We start from the raw sequence: 22,811 nt of genomic DNA, 5'->3' as shown, positions 1-22,811 counted from the left end.
AAGAGAGAGAGAAAGAGAAAGAAAAGAAGGAAAAGATCTTACGATCGTTTTTTCTCTTTCTTTCTTTCTTTCTGTCTTTCTTTTATCTCTAATTAATCTCGTTATTCCCATGTAATTCTCTGGCGACGAATGATTTTAAACGAATTCACTTGGTAAATGTGAAAGGAAGCGAGATAAATTTACGGGCTCTAAATTACACGTTAAGTGCGATGCTATTTCTCGAAAATCTTCAGGCCAGGCAGGCGTCGTAAAATGGAAATGAAATTAAAGATCGAGGAGGGATGATGCTGCGCGCTGTTGCTGTTGGTGTTGCTGTTGATATTGCTGCTTGTTTACGATGACTCGGGATAAAATGAAAACTTAGTGTTAAATTAGAATGAAACGGAATATCCGTCATGCTTCAAACTTAGGACCAATGAACAGCTATATTAAAAAAGAAGCTCAAGGGTATCTTTGTAAGGGGGAAAAGGTTTTCAGGAATAACAGAGTCGAAAATACATCATTTGAAGAGACATATACCTTGTTATCCAAAATAGATATGATCAAGTACGTATGTGTAAGTGTGTTGTAAATGTGTTACACACACACATATATATATATATAATATAAGACGGAATTTTAAGTCGTCGGCTGTTTCGTGACTGGTGAGATATTAATAAATGGACATAATTATTTCCTAATTAACCGAGTCTGGACCGTAATTAACGCGATTAACATTCCTAATGGGACTTCCTTCATGCAGGTCATTTCTTCCTTGTATCCCCGACGTATGCGTGGAAAGAAATTTTCAAGCATCGTCAAAGCACGCGAGTTCTTCTCTTATTGTTTAATTATTTTTTATTTGCTTTCTTTTCTGTATCTCAATAAACTCGTATACATTGGCATTCGTTGTCCTATAGTTCGCACAGAGAAACCAACCAACCAACCGGCACACGTTGGTGCATCTCGAGTGTTACTTGAAACTTTCCTCCATTAATTAATTTAATTAATTAATTAAGCTACAAGTAGACTCGTCAATGGTGGTAGTAAGGCTCGTAAGCCACGCTGTGCAACACATCTTATTGTATTTTTTTTGTCTTTTTTTTTTTAAAAGGGGGAAAATGTATTGTAACACAGCGTCGTTAGAACAATCGTTAAACGTTACCAAATCCTTCATAAAACACGATCAATTGTTGTTAAATCGTCTACAGCGAAGATATAACCAAGAACGATGACTCACCTAAAAAATGTTAATGGCCCTCTCTCCCTCTCCCTCTCTCTCTCTTCTTCGATCGAAGAAATTGAAATGTTCGTTTGACTCGTTGGCACGTGGCGAATTAGAATCCTTCGTTCTTGTCGTGGCAGTGGGTGAGTGGGCGGGTGGTTTGGCTTTGAAAAGTTTCGACGTTTAAGATCTCCGAGATTCATCGTATAGTATTCATTCTTTTGAACTCCTTCCAACGAGTTCCTCTTTTTGATCGTGAATCTTATTTCTCACGAATTTTCGAACGAATTCCCCAAGGACAATGTCGAGCTCGGTTGTTTATTTCAATAATAATTACGTTTAAGTTACGAGGCCGGTCGTCTTATGAATACGATGGACCAACTCGCAAGATTTCTCGGTGTTTTATACGCGTTTTGGTTTCTTAAACGTATCTACCTATATATAATAAGTGTTCAACACAACAACGATGTAACAAAACACACAGTGAAAGGATTTTTCAAGGCGGGAAAAGTAAGTGACACCCACACGCAAGAAACATAAGAGCCGTGTCACTCGGCTAATACAAAAGGCAAGGCCGTTAAGTGCGAATAAAAGTTCACTATAAGATTATTACGAAATACCTATATCGTGTGTATGTTGAAACAATAATGATGTTTAATAAGATACCGGCCGAGATGGTTTTACTCGGAGCAAAATGCATTTCGATTCCATTATAAACGTAGCAATTAGATAATATCGGCAGGGTATTTCATATGCCGCTACGATGATATATACTTATATACCTTTATAACCCTATATCTACAAAGTGTAATCCTCGTCTTTGGATCAATTCCATTAGGTTTATTCCAAGAACGGAGAGACTTCTCTCTCTCCTATAACGTAAAAGCAAATAAGATTCAACCCAGAAAACGAGCTTCTATAATACTCGGGTACACACGGTATACGGAGGACTCGGAACTCGTTTATTTTATCGAACGGAATTAAAAAGATCGACGAGGTGAGTAGGGGCTTCGAATCGAAACAAAAAGCTTGACTCTTTTTAATGAGTCAGTCGATGCACTTCTATGAGAAGGAAGGAGGATGGGTGGGTGGGGAGGGTAAAGAAAGAAAGAGGATATCAGAAGGAGGAAGGTTCATGCATATGCATGTTATCGATGCGACCGCCTTATATGCAACTCGCCAAACTCTCACCTCGCATTGTTTCATTCTTACACATATACGAATGTGTGTGCCAGCGCAACAAGCAATGGCTAACCAACGTAAGCGAAAACGCAGTCCTTCCTCCACCTTTTCCTTCTCCTCAACCACCATCACCATCACCACCTCCCCCCCCCCACCCCTTCTTCTTCTTCTTTTTCTTCTCCCACTCCAGTCATAGGAATGCCAATGTAATCTAACATTTGCGCTCTGGATATAGTTCGAGCCAACCCGGTTAACGTAATTGCACAGAATCTTCGGCCGTAACTAATTGCATAGAGGGTACGTAATAAACACGGACGAACACAACAAACTACGTGATCCTTACATACAAGCGTTGCTTAAGATTTATTGTGTAAAATATTCGAAAGCTTTGCCCCCTTCCCTTCTTTTTACTTCTTTTACAATTAGTTATATTCGTTTTTTATTTCTTTTTTTTTTTTTTTTTTCATAAATCAGTTTCGCAGCATGGATTAATTAATAATGAATGATCGCTATGTTACGTGATATCGTTACAAAGATCCTAAAGATACGACAGCGACGGCGTAGTAGTAGGCAATAATCGTTCGTTCGAGCACAGAAATTGTTTTATTAATCGTGAAAAAGATTATAATCTATCGATGATCGATATATATAATACCATCGAGAAAAATTACTACGAGATCTTCGAATAAATCTAAACTGGCTATTAAACGTATTCAAACAATATACTACGAGGGGAGTCGATTATTAATCGTTCGCCTCGTAACAGTCGTTATAAATATTTTATTCACTATAACGTTCTTTTTTTTTTGCGTTTGGTGCTTTAATTATTTGAAACGTTTTGAAATACGGAGACAAGGGGTATTTAAATAAACGGTATAGAAAAATCTAACATAAGTGGGTTATTGAATTTCTTTTTTTCGAGATAGAAAAAAATAACGAGCACGCGAAAGTTCTAATGATTTTTTGTTGTTGCAAATGTATAGATATATATAAAGAAAGACAAAAAACATAGGGGTGGGAGGGAAAAAGAAAAAAAAAAAGCGGAAGTTGACAAACCATGAGTCAGTAATATTATCGACCAACTTAGGAACTCATAAAGAACGAACCGAATTCTCTCTGATTACGATCACGCAACGAAACAACGCCAATCACGTATCCTTATAAACTTTTTATTCGACGCCCTTATGAGGTATGTATTTGAATTAAACGAGACACGCAAGTAGTATACCTTTAACATATTCATACCTTTTTTTTTTCGTATCATATTTTGCCGTAAACAAAAATATGCCATATACATTATGATCAGTGAAAGCTACGAAAAAATCGTTTAGCAAACCATTCGAATTATCTAGCAAATAATTTACTGAGAATACTCTAATTTAGTACGTAGACTAAAAAGATTCTACCTTTGATTTTCTTAAATAATAATGTGGTTATGCTGTAACATTTACGTAATATATACGTTTACACTTATCTTTGTAACATTATTTGTAACAACTCATGTTAATATATCTCGTCAATAAAAATTACTTATAATTCTCGACTGAGAATTGATTGTATATTCCTCTATTTAAAAAAATATATATATAATTATGAATCGCATAAATTTAATCGAATCAAAATAAAATGAAACATTGAAAGAGTAAAGGTTTTAAGATACGATGACCCTTTTCTCTGACTCGAACCATGTGAGATGCATATAGGTACATAGTAGGAGCCCTAAGAACCATAGGTACACTTCCACTCAAAGTTTCAGACCGAACGATAATCGCTTCTTGGTATGCCGAGGTAATTAGGAACAATAACGATAACTAGTACGGAAAGCGGAACGAACGAGCCATGTTGAAACAGGTAGGTAAACTAAATATAAGACGAAGACGACGAAGAACGTGCGCTTAAAATCTGTTAAGACGATTATGGTGTAGAACTTTATGAGGGTGGTGGTAGTGGTGGTGTGCTTTTAGGATAAAGCGTTTTAGTAATAATCTATAATACGAAGGGACATCTCTTCCTGGGACAGTAGTACTTACTTCCCTTTTTTTTTTTATCTTTATCTTTGGTCACGCGAGTCTACTTGTCGTGACATTACTCATGACGAATGCGTGTAAAGAATTGTTTCCGTGTTTAAACGATTATTATTACTTTAATGAATAATTATACCGATTTAATAAACTATTAAGGAAGGAAAGAAGTTAATCGACAATTACAATTAATTAAAAACTAATAAAATATAATATTTCTTAATATTTAATATTAATTAATTAATCTTTTTTTTTTTGTTGAAAACGAAAAACCTTTGTTACTGCTGCTCAATTGTCATATATATTTCGTCAAGTCGTAAGATTAAATATCGTAATATAGAAAAATTATAATTATGATGAAAAAAATAAAACAAGAATAAAGAAGATTCTCGGGAAGGAGAAGATTGGGCAATAGATTTGAATGAATTGAGTCGTGGAAAATGTGTCCCGCTCATTAAATCGGGTCGCTTAAGAAACAAACACAAAAAATGCAGAGATTGGTAAGCAGTAAAACAATGCCATAATAACTCTGTGGGAAAGAGTCCGTCGTCTCGTGATACTACCGACTGACGATGACGACTCTTTGGCACACGTTTATCCTTCTAAATATAAAACTAATTATCCGTTCTCCAACGTATTCGTACTTTTAATCTCGAAATTGCATAATCATAGTACCATCTGTTCTCTTTAATGGTAAGTTCCCAATCTACCCCACCCTAGATACAAATTTAATTAGGATAACTACTATTCCTTAAAAATATTTCTGCACAAAGTTTTAATACCCATTCTTGTAAATTGAAATTTTGTTGAATATCAAAGTACGTAACACACACACACACACACACACACACACGCACACGCACACACACGCACGCGCACGCGCACGCACGCGCACGCGCACACACACACACACACACACACACACACACACACACACACACACACACACACACACTGAACGTAAATTGTTCCGCACGAGAACGAAAGTTTTTCTACTTTTATTCATTCAACACGCTGCGTTTTTGCTATTATAGAAAGTAAATGAAAAAAACAAAATTAAATTTGCGAGAAAAAAAGACATTCAATTAGATAAAAGGAAAGAAATATTTTCCTCGGCTTTTTCTTTTCCCTTTCTTACTTTTTCTTCGTCATATTAATCAACGAAGGACACAACACGAACGGATGGTTAGCTTGAATGATTTAATCAGCAATCTTGGAAAATAATATAGAAGGTTGTAACGTTTTTGTTCGTCCCGAGGACATTGACATTTTGTCTTCGATCGCTATGCATTTCTGTATGTATGTGTATGTGTATGTGTGTGTTTTCTCTTTCGTCAACATGTGAATTTACTCTCTCAATTCGCCGTTGCTTGCTTGTCTACGCGAACAGACGCAATAAACGTAATTATGTATGTTGTATATACTACGTACCTACTGTAATTAAGCAAATCGAGGAATCCCGCAAATACGAAGCCTTCCTATCTTCACCCTTCCCCCCCCCCAAACCCTTCCCCCTAACCCCTTCCTTTCCGCCGAATCTTTTTTATTCTAGCATATAACTTCTACATACTCACTAATGGATTTTCAGCAAGGGGAAGTACTTTGACCTCAGCTTGGCTCTTACTACCTTTCTATATTATACTTTCAACCCATTCTACCCTACGATTCCAATCCTACCCTCTCCTCTCCTCTCCTCTCCTCTTCACTCCCCTCCCTTCCTCATGCACCCTACCGAACTATACGACGACGACTATCACGAGGGGTAAACGTCCTCGACAAAAGAAGAAAATACCTTGCCGTTCGCGAAATCGATACAAACCGCGAACCCGCGTGATGTATGATGTATCACCATCAATACACTAACAAAAATAACAACAAGAACAACAACAACAACTTACAACAACACTTGACGAGAAGAAATCAGTAGAAATTCCAACGAATCGTTCGTTACAATTTAATACGAATTCTTTCTATATCCTTTTTTTCTATTATGCATGTATATTGACGTGTATATAACGTGCATGTGTACGCTTACGAGTACGTGTACGCTTGTGTACTTGTAAGTTGCACACAATACACCACGACCGTACCATCGGGAATAGAAATGGAAATATAAATAAATCGTTGAAAAGGGTGCTTGAGATATGTAGTTGTATAGATTCGTTCTATGATGAACTCGTTAAACTATCGATCCTCGTACGAGTCTCTCTCTCTCTCTCTCTCTTTCTCTCTGTTAGTTTGTTCTCGAGAATCCAATAATTGCCTTCTGGAATCACATGATTTGTATACACGCGCTTATACACCTTTCTCTATTCCTTTATTTATACACCGGCTCGCGAGAATAGACCGATAGAAAAAATAAAAAAAAAAAAAAAAGGAGAAAGAGAGATTTATCTAAATCGTTGTGGGGAGAATTATCTATCGATACGTCGTCCATTCGAATACATTCGTCATCTCTCGTTAAAGCAAACAAAGTACGATAATTAACTGTCTGTCTCTTCTATATCCATCTAATTGTAAAGCTCGTATCGTATCAACGTAAAGAATTGAATTAAACGAATTATAGAATGATACGGCATTGCGGGATACGGAAGGTACCTATACACGTATATATATATATATACACATCTAAAGTAATCGATAAAATATATTCTGTACAGCAAAATATTTCACATGTGTAAAGAGATACCGTATTATATCGGAATATAATTTGTTTCAAATATTAACGCGTAATTTTGTAAAAAAAAGAAACAAAAAATATTATTAAAAAATAAGCTTCGAATTTAACTTAATTGTAAATGTTGCCAATTTTTTCAAATATTTTCAACTCTCTCTCTCTTTCTTTTTCTAAGCTTAACAAGTACTATCGAGAAAAAATAAAGTGAATGCGTTTGACGGAACTATGCGTTCAGGAATCCAGTTAATTAGCAATGCAAATCCGACGACTATCGATCGTACAGATCGTTGCATCTATCCAAGTCCATCGACCCACTAACCATAAACGATCATCGAATTAAACTTCATATATATATATATATATATATATATATATATTTTCTTGAAAAAATTCGGATAGAAACAATAATAAATTGGTGTATATTCGTTTTTCGCGTTTCGTTCTAGAAAGCGCATCCACCGGTGTTGCACGCGCTTTCTCTCATGAATTCGTCGAAAAAGCCGGGCGCACTCAGTAAACACTTGCTTAATACTAGTGTGGCCATTAGGGTCGTTGAAAGGCAGTAAGCCGTGATTAGAAATCTTCGTAAGCAGAGCGTATATACCACCCGTTATAAAGCCCATGTAGAAAACTTCCGATAAGTCGACTTTCCGGCTTATTCTTCTTCTTATTTTTCTTTTACAACTGTTACCACTACTAGTACCACCTGTTTTCGTAGATAATCTTCAAAAGTATAATGTTTAATATAACCCCACGTAATTCGCGCGATTTAACTATCTTTGAATTTTCTCTGTTAAACGCAAGTTGAGTGTCGTTGTACTTGCGAAAACCAATTTCAAATGGGTCGTTGCATTGAACTCACGTTTCTACATTTTTCCCGACGCATCTCTCATGTTTACGCACTTTAATTATCCTGTCCTTGCATCCTAAAATTACTTTTTGCGTCAACCATTTTTTTTATTCCTTTCTTTTTTTTTCTTTTTTTTTTTTTTTTATAGAAAATCCTTCGAGATTTATATGCTTTTATTTTATTATCTTACAAATATAGAGTCACTTCAACGCACACTGTATCTAAAAATATCGAACACGATGAATAATGAAGATACGCTATTGCATTTTGCTATAGATTTACATGTGCGTACATAAGTATAATACACGTACGAGTAAAGAAACAGAAAGAAAAATAGATAGATAGAAAGAGAGAGAAAGAGAGAGAGAGAGATCGAACAAAATCGTTGAAACTCACGCGTGTTAAATTATTCAAAGCGTCCTATAAAAGTATAAAAAAAAACTCTTTGCGGTCGTGTAAAGAGTTTAGTAGCAAAGGATATACGCCATTTAAAACGATTAGAAACCATATAGAAATTTGATTGCTCGCGATTCACTCGCATACACGATATCACGCAGAGAAATCTTTTTAATCTTAATACACAAACCAAACAGATGATTTTCATAATGATACCGTTTGCACGTTTCGAATAAAAGTTGCTATTAGGCGGATTAAATGTTCATTTTAAAAATATATATGTTTTCAATTTTAATATCCCGTTCGGAGACAGATTGAAATGGTCTTTAGGATTTTATAACACGCATTGATCGTTAAACTAAAAAAAAAGAAAGAAAAAGAAGAAAACAAGAAGAGAAAAAGAGAGAAAAGGAAGAAACGGAAAGGCGCGTGTCGGTGTTAGGGAAAGCGTAAAATTTTACGTAATTAGCGGCGTTATAAATTGAAATCGTTTATAAGCCGTGGGGCTCATCGTGTCTCATACACGCTTGCATATAGAATGGACATACATACATATATACATATATACACATAACAACGACGGTCATTAAGCACACCATGTTGAGAAACGTGAGAGGGCTTGCTGCTGATGCTTACTTACTGATTGGCGTGTTAATTATATCGCTGCCGATTCGTATTCGCACGTGAGAGTAGTAACTGCTGTTAACTCGCGATTTGGCCCAGACGAAAACTGTCTGCCAGTATAAAAGGGAAATAACGATAAAAAGGGAAAGATAGGGGGTGAAATAGAAAAAGAAAAAGAAAAAGAAAAAGAAAAAAAAATAAGAAGAAAATTGATTGTAACCAAGAGCCTTTGCTATATCGTTACGAAACAATAACATAATAGTATCATTAAATATAATAAACTTTGGAGATAGAGATAGGGTGAATAACGGAGACAAAAGATCGTAGAAGAAAGAGGGCAATAACGTGCACGTGCCGAGAATAAACGCGATGCATTATTCTTATCGCTCGTATGTGTGTGTGTGTGTATATACGTACGAGCAAGAGAGCTTTCATTCGATGCATTTATTCGAGAGACGAGTGACAAATTGTCATTATTTCAGCGACCGCGAATTACGCTGTTACTGCAATTGCTGGATGCTAACGAACGACGAGGACAACAAAGGAAGATACTATTATTTTGAAATCTCGCTCTAGTAACCGACCATATGGCAATTAATGACGATTGCCCTCTCGCGCTGATTGATACGCGAACGAAGTCGCCATTTAAAAATACAAAAAAAAATACCTAATAACGATAATAATTATAATAGTAATAATAATAATAATAATAATAATAATAATAATAAAAAGATGAGAAGAAGAGAAAAGTGGAGGTGGAAGAAGATGAGGAAGAAGAAGAAGAAGAAGAAGAAGAAAGACGATGACCTTAATAATCATGCCAAGAAGTTAACGAACAAATGACAAAGTGTGGATGCTTCTTGTAAGTATTATACTTACACAAATACACATACGTATGTTAAGTTGTGTTACACGATTGACGATAGACGATTAGATAATCGCGTTGATACTTGTTCATCGTTTGTCGTCGTCGTCGTTGTCTAATACCTTCCCACGCGAACTCTTCGTATACCTTTACTACACACTATTGAGTTTTAAACGCGGTTATCCAACTTAGAAAGAATTTTCTGCTTTACCCAACTGTTATATTATTTCGCGAGGAATTAACGTCTACCCATCATCCATCTTTTCTTTCTCTCTTTTCTTGTTTCTTTTTTCTTTTCCTTTTCGTCTATGAAAAGAATTATAGATATTTGCAAAAAGTCGTACGAGTTTTAATGACTTGATTGAAATCGAAAGTTAAAACGTCTCTTCTGATCGAGTTTACTTCTCCGTTTAGTTATCGAATTCGTTATCTGTTTCATTTAAAAGTATAACTTCGTTAAATCGAATAAACGATAGTTTAACGAGGTTTATGTAAAATGGATAAAAAAGACAAAAAAAGATAGTTTGAATCTTAGTATGCAAAGCACATGGAAGAATATTATTACACGTTAGTTCCTCACTAATACGTGGTTATTCGTCGGTGTTGTATACTAATTTAACAGTAATGAGCAGGTCGAGAGGAGTTTGACAGCTCATAAGAAACGTTGCTGACGACAGCGAGAGAGTAAAAGAGAAAGAGAAAGAGGAAGAGAGAAAGAGAGAAAGACAAGTAATGACCCAACTGGTCGACCATTGTCTGCGAACTTAAGCGGCCCACGCTCTCGAGCAGTTGCAGCAGCCAGAAACAGCAGCAGCAAACTAACAGTAACAGTCAACCAGCAATGGCAGCAGTAGCCTAGGCTTCATTCAATGTACGAGAAGCGTAAAAGCAGGGCTGAAGGTTTCAACGACCTCGTGGTGCAAATTACTCACTTAAATCATTACTAGGGGTGACCAGGGGCGAGAAGGGGGAGAGGGGTCCCGACACTCTTCGTGGATTTTGATCGATCAATTTTAAGTTCCAAGTTCGCTGGATGTGTAATACCCGGCACACAATTCAGTTCAAAGAGTTTTATTATTTATTTATTTATTTATTTATTTATTCATTCATTTATTTATTTATGTATGTATGTATGTACGTATGTACCCACTCGCGTTAACAGTAGCTAACAAAGTTACCGTACGCGACTAAGAAGCCTGAAGGTCTGTTGCGTTTTACGCACAAAGGAACTGCTTTTTAATAGGGGAAAGAGAAAAAGAGAAAAAGAGAGAGAGAGAGAGGAAGAAAGAAAGAAAATAAAATCCGTCTAAAGTATCGCTTCGCATCTCGTTGCATTTGAATCATAATAGCTGCTTTTAAGCAACGGTATATATAAGCCAAGGCAATATATAGTCCCTCCTTATATTCCCTACTTAATTATACAAGTTCTCGATGGTAACCATGAACTTGTACAAAATGAATGCGTTGAAGTACGCGTTGAAAAATATATTAATAGTTAATAAAAGAAAGTGCGTGTGTTTATTTAACGTTTACCCGTCCTTTTTTGAGATCCGTTCGATGATCTGGTCAAAGGTTCAACGAATACGAATCCTTCCGAACTTTCGAACTCGTTTAATGCACATTGTTAATCGATTCTTTACTATACGTATGACGTGTGTATATATATATGCATTATTGAATGTACTATTTATACAACGAATATATTGTATGTATTTATATATATTGTATATGTAATATTAATACTTAAGAAAATAGATAAAAATATTTTCCGATGATTTTGTTGCTTAAAATGATCATAGAAGAGAATTAACTAAGCGAATGAATAATGTATTAGGAATTATTTTATCAACGTGATATATGTTCGATACGTATGTATCTGATCGTACGCGCGAAAGGTAACAACTATACGAGACCTGGAATTAGATATTAATCGTCGAGAATGTCGCAATGTCCGCTACTTAACGAACGCATCATTTGTCATAAGGAGGTTTATTATACTAGCCATAAATCGAGATTGGTATCTTCTTGACCCCTTGAAGGCCCCGAAGGTAGCGGTTCATTCAGGCAGATCGTTTGGAACTTAGGTACACGTATGTCTACTCGCGAGCTTTCATTAAATCATAATTTATAACAAGACGAACAGAGAATCTTCGATAACTACCGTTCGTTTTCCCTTATCATTTGCAATTATATTGCATATTATCGATTCTAAAAGTAGCCCACCTTCTTCTTTTATCCTATTGTACATTAGTGTACAGATATTTTCTTTTTTTTCTTCTTCAAGTATCCTAACGAGATTACACCATAATCAAGTTCATTTTTACTAAACAGGATTCAGGATCAAGTTTAAATGTTAGTTTAATTAAAAAGCATATTAAAATAAACGATAATATGTGTATATATATATATATATATATATATGTAACATATATATCACGATTTTATCACCAGTATCCGCCGATAGACTCCAAGAGGATTTTAAAAGTATAGAGAAAGATACGTGTTCCTAATTATCTCCCTTATCGGTGGAATAATAAAAATGATTGAAATTTGTTGGATAATGATATTAAAGCGCAGCGGCAACTTTCGTTTAAGCCGCTCGCTAAAATATACTATTGCCCTAACAGAAGCGCATTCCTGAACTAGGCGTAGGTACCTATACCTAGTTTATACGGTGGTGATCATCATCATCATAATCATCATTATCATCATTATCATCATCGATGTGTCTTTCACGGTATAGAATTTGTTCTACCGAGAGATCTTCTAATCGAATGTAATTCGGAGAAGGCGGAAAAGATGAAAGAAGAAACGCAAGGCCAGTCTTGGGTCATTGCCGTCGTGTGAGCGAGTTGCTCTCTTAGTCTCCTCGCAATACGTTTTCTCTTTCTTTCTTTCTTTTTTTCTTTCTTTATTTCTTTCTCTCTATCTCTCTTTTCACCTTCCTCTTCTTATCCGTGCGGTGGTACACAACGTATCTCTCTTCTACTGTACCGCAACAGCAGCAGCAGCAACAGAATACGTACAGCCACGACGATCACTGTACTTAGAACTCTACCTATCACCACACAACATATACCGGGTGTCCCAGGAGCGGCACATTCAAAGTTTCCGGAAGTCGATGAGATTCTTGGAAGGAACGATACGGTATCCCTCTCCCTCCCCTCCCTCCATACCCTTCTACCCCCCTCACCATCACCCGAGATATGCAAAGTTCATCGAGCAAACGTAGAAAGGTTGAAACTCGTATCTTTCTTTCTCTCTCTCTCTCTCTCTCTCTCTCTCTCTCTCTCTCTCTCTCTCTCTCTCTCTCTTTGCTCGATCAATTTACACCCGCGCCTTCGTCAGATGACGAAGACTCGGTAAAGATTGTTTTGCAACCGAACGATATGACGAGTCGTCGAGTTGAATTACTACTTCCTTATCTCTATTCTCCTAGATATTTAAGAACGAGATAACAAAAAAAATATCTACTACGTTTTAACGCGATTATTAGAATATTTCATTTTTTGATAATATTTAAATGGTTTATAATTTATTATTTAATAATCTGACGTATAATATATTCGCGTTCGAAATTGAAATAAATTATTTTTTTCGTATTTAAAAATCAAATTAAAAAACAAAAACATTTCTTTCGTATAGCTATTTTTTCATATAGGAAATTTTCTAAATAGTTTAACCTGTTACAGATAAAATTCGTAGTATTTCTTTTGCGGGAAAGATATGGGATCCTAAAAGTACTTACTAGTGACACGAAAAAGAAGGGGCAGGGGAAGGAGAAAGAGAGAGAGAGAGAGTGAGAGAAATAGAGCTGGTAGAGAATACGAAGTAAAGTATAGGTATAGTATTACTGCATAAGACGCGGTGACCGAACTAAGGCGTGGGCGTAAAAAATCGGCGTTCACGAAGTTACATATACATACATGCAACTTCACACGCATTAAATGCACACCACGCGGGGACATTTGTACGTGAAATAACGCCTTATGCGTTATCTTTCCTTGAAAGCAGCTTGGGATATATTGGCGAAACTGGACTTGTTAGCCGCGTTTTCATGTAGGAGTTTTTATCAGTAACCCGGTAGGGTGCACGCCCCGTCAAGTTTATTTCACTTACATTCTTTACTCCAATTGCCCTTTATTTCTTCTTTCCTTTATTTTTTGACCAACGCAAGCTCTCTTTTTCTTCCACCGAAGAATTAACATCGGATAAGATTGCAAATACACTTTTGTGTGTATGTGTGTGTGTGTCCTCCTCCATCTCTTTTACATTCTTCGAAGTTCTCCTTACAATTCCCCTTTTACGATTTACGACTATGAAATGTATAATTTTATTCGAGAAAAAGAAAAAGAAAAAGAAAAAGCAAAAAAAACATATCTAAATCTATATGCTCGCTCGTGAACCGAACATAACCGATAACGACGATCACGATTTTACCTTGTTCTCTTGCATTGAGTTATTTAATTCATTCCTAATCGTAATCTCTATTGTAAATATATAATATATGTATCGCTGCAATTAATTGTTTTCTTATTGTGCAATTGAGAATTTTAAAGACCTTTTGTTATTCTTCGAAGAAATTCAATCTTACATTAGTACCATCTTCATCTTCACCATCTTCTTCTTCTTCTTCTTCTTCTTCCTTCTACTCTGTACTTTGGTTCGATCGTCTGGCGTTGAGAATGTTTTTAATTAAAATTAAACAATCACGGAATACAAGGTGGAAACCTTTATTTTCGCGATCGAGTAAGTTAAAGTAATTTAATCGGAAGGATAATTCAGGAAAAATCATCAGAAGATAGAGAGAAAGAGAGAGAGAGAGATTGTATTAGGTAGGTCATACATACGGGGCCCCGACGACGTGCGTTGAACAAAAATTCTTTATAGATAGCCCTTGATGATACGTCCTGGGGGCAACACCTGCTCGTGATACGCCACTTTACCTTCAACGCAAACCTGCTAGCACCGTCTATGTATTATATAATACGAGACCGTGGTGTAGTTCTATCCTGAGTCTTAGCAAGTACGGTGGTCGCGGTAGTTATGTTGGTTATAGGCGTTATAGAGTCTTTCGTCTGAGATGGAAGAACGTCGGGTTTATAATACAGGTACAGTCCGTACCAAACATATATTACATACGTTTAGTTTTTCATAGTGACCAGAGTCAACTTTCGTTTACTTTCGTTTATTATCTTTGTCCCTTACAAAGAGTATTTACCCCATTTTCATACAGTAATATAATATATATTGCTTTTAATCTTTAATCTCTTTAATCTTTAAAAAAAAAAAATGATAAGAACAATATGTTTCCTGTTTGTTCCAGAATCGTATCCCGTAACGAAGATCCTTTAAAATACAGTATTATAACGCGTGTATTACCATGACACGCGTTGATTTACACGTAGAAAATAAAGAAAGTACAGTGTTACAAGTTAAATTTAGATTCAAAGCTTAACACACACATCTTTAAAATGTTCATAAAAGATCCTCAAATGGATATTAATGATAAACGTTTATTCGACTTTCTAACGATTAAGTTAATCGATTAGGAAAAACGATATAAATTGATCGTTTAATTTCTTTATAATATAACAACAATAACAACAACAACAATAAAAGAAAAAGAAAGACACTAATTGTAAGACGTATTTTCAGTCGACGTCCAACACTGTACCCGGGTGATCGTCGAGGCGGAATCTTGAGTAGGAGACACGCATAGTGCGTATGCCGTATCTAACGAGCTACTCAAACGCAAATCTAATATCTAAAATCTTTCCCTATTGCTGACTCTCCACACGCGTACGCGTGCGTCTTTCGCGAGTTTTTCCAACTCTCGAGCTCGTTAAGGGTAATAATCGGATCAACAATCGCAAGAATTACCCCCTCATACTTCCCGCTTTTTTTTTTTTTTAAGTATTCTCATACTCATTCTATTTGCGTTTAAGTTTCACGAATTCTGATAATAGGAATTCGATTAGGAATAAAAGGGGAAGGAATTGTAAGGTAAATCGGATGGAAATAATAATCAAGACGTGAGCATTCCTTTTTATTTTTTACATTGAAGCACATGAAAAAGAGAAATGGTGGAGGAGGAGGAGGACCATAACACGAGCGTGTCGAAGATAATAAGCCGAAGCTTCGTACGTTCATTCGAATGCCGTTTCGCTCGTGAGGATATGGCTTTCCATACGTTCATTAAGGTCGATCGTTTCGCCTAAGTCACGCGCTAAACGTTATTAAAAAGCAAGCTAACTTAAGCACGCCGATTATTATTAACATTAGTCGAACGTGGAATATATTAGATGCTAGACAGAAGGGACGGACCACCATCATTTTCTGTTTTTGTTTCTAATCGATTTTCTCATAGCGAGAATAAATCATGACGTTGTTTTTCTTGTCTTCTTTTTTTCGGAAACAGTAAAAGAAAAAAAAGAATAATAGGTGTAATCAATTTGATTGAAAGAAAGCTAATCTCGATTTTAAAGATAGAAGAATTTCAATGAATGCAAATGAAAAATAAAAAACAATATCCAAAAATTGTGTTTGGAGTGTTTGAATGGTGGTTGGTGGTGGTGGTGGTGGTAGTAGACGTTCGATATCACGAAACATTAATTTCATTTACAACCTACCGCAAACACGTCGACCATACTCTCACGAGTATCGAAGTAACATCAGCTTTCGATACAGCTCAAGCGAGTAACAGTATACACGCTATCGGTATCCAGGCCGTAAGCTCCCACAAATCGCAATATTATGATATTACTAATAGTTAATACACCACTTTTCGCACCCCCTTTTTGCTTGATCATTTTTAAATAATCCCTTGTAAAGAAAAAAAGAAAATTAAAAATCAATTAAATTAAGTACACCAAATCGACCGAGACAAACCAAACCATTCATTTAGATTACTTAACGCTAATATACACCAATAACACCAATACCAATTTCCTAGAGAGTTACTCTTACGTGACGGGAGAAGAGATTAGTGTACTTAAGCGTTAAAACGTTATAAATCATGAAGTAAGAAATAATTCTCTCATTTTGCTTCTTTATATTTCATTCTTTTTCTTCCTCAGAGAAATAATAATAAAAGAAAGAAATAAAGAGAGAGAGAGAGAGAGAGAGCATAATCTCTTCAATAAGTTTTTACATTGAACTTCCTGCTCTCGCGTAAACGCAAGTTCGCTTCAAGGAGCTCACGCCCACCGGTATTCAGATTCGTGACTAGGAACTGGGATTCGCTGACCCATGACTAGCCAACGACTAGATAGGATAGTCTCGGTCTCCGTGCAACAGAGAAAGACGAGAAGAGATAAAAGAGAAAAACGAAGTAGAAGTAGAAGTAGAAGTAGAAGAAGAGAAAGAAGAGATAGAAAGGAGGATGAAGATGAAGAGGAGGAGAGAGGGAGGGAAAGAAAGAGAGAGAGGAAAGGTGGCAGAGGACGACGCCCCGTTCTCCACTCCCACGTTTCATAGTACACATCGAGAGGAATTACTATATCAAACGGCAGCGTGAGAGAAAGAAAGGTCTGACGTTAATGAAACAACGTTTAGTCACGTCTTCGTGTTTGCTATAGCTCGATTATTGTTACGAAAGGTTAGACGATAAGAACAAATTGACTAAACTAAGAAATCAAACTTAAATCTATTGTTAATTACCAATATTATATATATATATATATTAGGTTGAGCGGAAAGTAATGTAGTTTCTGCGCATGTCAATATTTATTTATCATTTATCAGCTCATTGTATACTTTAAAATTGTGTTTGAATTTAATGTAAAAAAACGACATTACTTTCCGGTCCACTTAATATATATATGTCGAATGCTTTCATGACTAAACGACGTAAAAAAGAATAAGGAAGAAAGGAAGCTAAATAACTGAAGTTAAGTACTTTCTTGATCTCTCGTTTTGTTCTTAAAGTGACCAACTCTTCCTCGTTAATCGCACGACGTTGTCTCTCACCGGTTAGAGTCGAGAGTGTTCCGGTAGATAGAATTCGCGAGCTTGTGCATTGTTGTACTACCCATCTTTCTGCGTTCCTTTTGTAAAGAAAGGAAAGAAAAAAAAACCCTGTATTTTAAACAGAGTTCCTCCTCGCTCGTTGCATTCAATGATCTCTCTCTCTTTCTCTCTCTCACTCTCTCGTTCCGGCTTGGCGTTTCTCGTATTGTGCTCTCATTTTCAAAACTCCAGCAGCACGGTTCGCCTATTCCGCAAATTTAGCATTCATTTTCCTGCGAAACGACAGGTTGCTTTCCTCGGTATTAACTTTTCTAAGGATGTTTATAGACAATCCGAGAAAAGGAGGAAATAATAAAAACAAAAATATTTGAAAGAAAACAAAAACCACGTTTTAGAATTTTCTATCTTTCTTTCTTCCTTTCTTCTATAAATTTTATGAAAAGAAACATTATAATAACAAAATTTCTCTTAAACGCGATATGAAATGGTTCGTTGATCTCTCTCTCTCTCTCTCTCTCTCTCTGACACAAAAAGAAAAAATAACTAATCACAAGAGAAGGATAAAAAAGACAAAAAACAAATTGAACTAGTTATCTACTACGAGGAGTTATAGTTTGGCAGATAATATTGAGGAAGAAGAAGGAGAGTAGGTTTAGACGCATACAAAGAGAAAATATACGTCTATAAATAAGAATATTTCGTAAAAGCGCATCAACATTCCAAACGTCAAGTTAGTCAAGCCTTGAACGTTTAAAACGTACGACTAACACAACACAACACAACGAGAAGGAGAACCCGTCCGCTTCACGGTGCGCTTCTTTTAATTTTCCGGCCTGTATATCACTGTCGCGTTTCGTTAAGGGGTCACTTTTCCATTTGCTTCTACAGCATAGTCGTCACTGATTATTAGTCAGATCCATTCGGCTATAATAACTTCTACCTTTGCTCCTTCTCTTCCTCTTTCTCTCTCTCTCTCTCTCTCTCGCCTTTTGTTCTCCCTGTTTTCTCTCTCATTCTTCTTGCACTGGACCAAAATTTCAACGCGAGTTTTTTTTTTAAGTAGATGCTTGAGATACGCGAGGCCAAAAATTACCAGTCTATTTAGTCTATTTTCATTCATGAAATAATACGCTTCTCTTTATTCACGTATGTTGTTCCCCCTCTTCTCTCCCAACTCCTACGAAATGTTCTAAAACAATTCCTACTTCTAATAATGATTAAAATTTAAATTAATCCGTACATTCTCGTACCCGTCTCGTTTTTGACAGCAATATATCACTTTCTCTCTCTTCGTTTTCATTAAAAAAATAAAAAATAAAAAAGAAGATAAACAAAAAAGAAATCACGATACACGTACACACATAGAGAAGAAGATAAAAAGCAAAAAAAAGAAAAAAAAGAAAAGAGGGAGAAAATAAAGAAAGCGAAAGGCAAAGAAAAAAAAAAAAAGACCCACGATCGAGATCTTCATACTTATGCATGAGACTATAGGTATAGCTAAGGTCTAATGTGCAGTCAATGAATGATTTATAGAACGGTATCCTGCTTTTTATCTGACCGGATTCAGGTTGCTGCGCTCCGGGCTGCAGTTGTATATACTCTGTTGAGATTACTTGCCCGAAGGATTCAAGAGGGATCTCCCGTGTAATTGCACTAACCGGCTGAAAGACGTTTAGGTAAATTCATTGTTGCTTTGAAAACTTTTGAAAATTTCCTACTAATTGTTTGAAATTGAAAAGTTAACACTTTATATATATATATATATACCTATAAAAAGGTAAAAAGGTATATATACCTTTATATATATAATATAAAGGTATAGATATATATTATATATTGTTTATATATATACCTATTTATTATATTAAATCGTCGAGTTCGTTTCGCTCGCGTGGAAATCAAACGAGTTTTCCCCACGCTCAATATTACTTTAATGTGTACTATTAATGAAATGTTCTTTTTTTTTTTTTTCTATTTTCTTACACGATTATTACGATTATCTTATATCGATCTATTTAATTAAAAAAAAATAAAATAAAATATACACACACACAGAGACAGAGAGAGTCGAAAGCAAAATATATGTGAAAGATTACGCAAATAAATTATTTACATATAACTAGATTCATTGAGCAATGAGAATTAAATTAGATATAATTAAACCGTGCACCAATTTTAGGGACGAATCCGTACCTCTTGTTGACATCGATTATATCGAGAAAACGCGGTCGACAACCCCGATTAGTTAATGTTACAAATACCGAACACATCTGTTCGGTAACGTCGACAGGGCGATGATTACATTGAGGACTTCCTTCGTTAAGTTAAAAAGGGGGAATATGTCAAAGATCGTTTGGTACGTACTACTTTTTTTTTTTTATTTTTTTCTTAACGAATAATATACAATCTAATAATTATAATAACTATTAATATTAAAATATATATATATTCTTATATCTGACACGTTAATAAATAATGTGTTCCGTTCCACTCGAGTAGCATAGTTTAATTTCTTTCTTTTTTGTTATTTTTTTTTTTTCAATTGCATAATTTACAAGATTATCGTTCGTTGCCTTTTGCAAATTATCAAAATGATTATCAAACTGGAATGACCAGGTGAGAAATCAGAGGGTAAGAGGAGAACAACAAGATCTCGCGCTACTTGAACGGTAACTTTGTGTAGGAAGCTCGAAACGCATTCCATTAGCATACCTTAACGTTAAGCGACCACTCTCGTCGTATCCAGCAAGCACCGCTTTGAATTACAAACGTCGAAAGATGAATGATTGCCGGTTAAAACGATTCTCAAATTATACGTGCCATTGCGAGAAGTATTTGACGTGTTTTCCTGCTCTTTGCTAAGAGTCGTCGAAAATGTGAGAAGGAGATGTGGTTTCGCAAATCGAAAGACCAAACCAAACCAAACTAACCGACCCAAAAAAGAAAAAAGAAAAAAAGAAAAGAAAAAAAAAACAAAAGAACGAGATATATACGTTAAATCTTGAAGAGGTGATTCAACGACGTCGACGACGAAGGAGCAAAGAACTCGCCGTTCTCGTACTTTGTCGCTGGCCCAAGGTCATCATCACCGTAGTAGAATCTTCTCTTAACTTTTCTCATGCGACGACGACATTCGCGAATTCGCCACGATCGTCCCCCCCCCTCACCATCCCCCTCCCCCTTCCACCCATCCCAACACCGGTGTCAACGGCCTTCCCTGCGTTTTTTCTTTTTTATTTCTTTATTTTTAAACAACCGTCATTAAAAGACATGCCCGCACTTTCTTTCGAATCTATTATTATCATTTCTCGTGCCCCCCCCCACCTCTTTTCCGTAGCTTGGGAACGCGATGAAATTAAGAATCGTGTCGTATTTCAAATCGTGAAAATAATCGATTCGAAAATAAATATATTGAGAATCTATCTGACAGATATATTTGTTTTAATCTTTCCAGGTATATTATTCGGTTGCATAATATTACACAGCTGTCTAAGAGTTACCATGGATAAAAGTTATGAAATGTTGTTTGCGTCTTGTTTTATCTGTCAATATCAGAAACTCGAACGAGTTGACGGATAAAAAAATCTATGAGGCTTTTTTTTGTTTTCCAACGTTCGTATTATATGAACTCGTTCAGGGTAAAATCGACGAAGAAGCGAAAGGCTTCCGGGTGATGCCATAGCAAATAGCAAAAAGATCACGTTAATAAAAAAAAAAAAAAAAACGACTTGCACGATGCAATATCCTGCGCAGAGGTCTATCCTCTTCTAATCCAACGGCTTAATACCACCGTGCATATTCTTTTCCGTGTCTCATTATTCAATGATGATTACGTGACGAGTGTCGGCGAGATACGAAACAGGCTCCAATTACGAACTATACAGAGAAACTGGTTTTCTGCCCAAACGAAATGCATGTCGCGGAGAACGCAACGCAATGCGTACTTTAAAGTAAACTTACGTATTTACGCGCGTTGCACTGAAATAAAAAAAAAAAAGGCCACATCGATGAATAACTTAACCTTAATATAACACCTTTTTCTTATATACATGTATATATCAACTCGATTATACGTAAATATTCTGTGTGGATAATTAAATAAATAAATGATTTAAAACGCGATACATTTTAATCGGCACATATTTATAAACATATAACATATCTATGAATATATCTTACTAACAGATAAATCATTTTATAGTAAGACGAATATATATCCGTGGTATGTACAAATTGGAAAGGTTTTATCGTATCACGTTTAACGTCATCGATAATTCGAACTCAGAATAGATCGCGAAGTGGTACAACATACATATACTATTAAACTATATACACCATTCGTCTGAATTAAATACCGCAGCCCGCAGAAAGTAACATCGGTTTACTTCGGTTGAACACAAGTTGACCTTCGATCCAGAATATACCATAGTAGTAGTAGTAGTAGTAGTTGGTCATCGTCGTTCACTCCCTTTAACAACCATCGGACAATCCATTCTTCGTGTTTCCATAGTCCATGTAATGCAAGCATGGTTCGTCAAGAGCAAGAGAAGAGACGTTTCGATGGACAATGGATCGTGTATACCCTAATAATCGAAGCGAGAAAGAGAGAGAATAGTGGGAAGGGTTCAGGGTTAGGAAGCCTGTTGTTGTCTCTCTCATGCTCCTCCTTCTTGTTAGGGCGTTCTGAGTAAACTGAACGTTCGACGAGGCATTAATTGATGTCGAGTTAAGAGAAAACGCTTCGTCGAGTTTACTATCGTCTACGCGACGACGGTTAGAAATACTTTCGAAGGACAATAAAAATCAATGGGACGAATAATAATGTTTTACATTCGATAATAAACCACGAAGGTTATAATTAGTTTCTTTATCGTTATTTTGAATTTCTTTTTTTGATAATACTTTCTAATTCATTGGGGAACGGATAAAATAAAGAAAAGATAATAATGTACTTTTAGCGAGACGTTTAAAATCTTATTACAAATTTAAACGAACTAAAATACTCTAATATATATATATAT

This window comes from Polistes canadensis, unplaced genomic scaffold, assembly GCF_001313835.1.
Source record: "Polistes canadensis isolate GaletaPanama2010 unplaced genomic scaffold, ASM131383v1 scaffold_36, whole genome shotgun sequence".
NCBI lineage: Eukaryota > Metazoa > Arthropoda > Insecta > Hymenoptera > Vespidae > Polistes > Polistes canadensis.
This window is presented reverse-complemented; position numbering follows the sequence as displayed.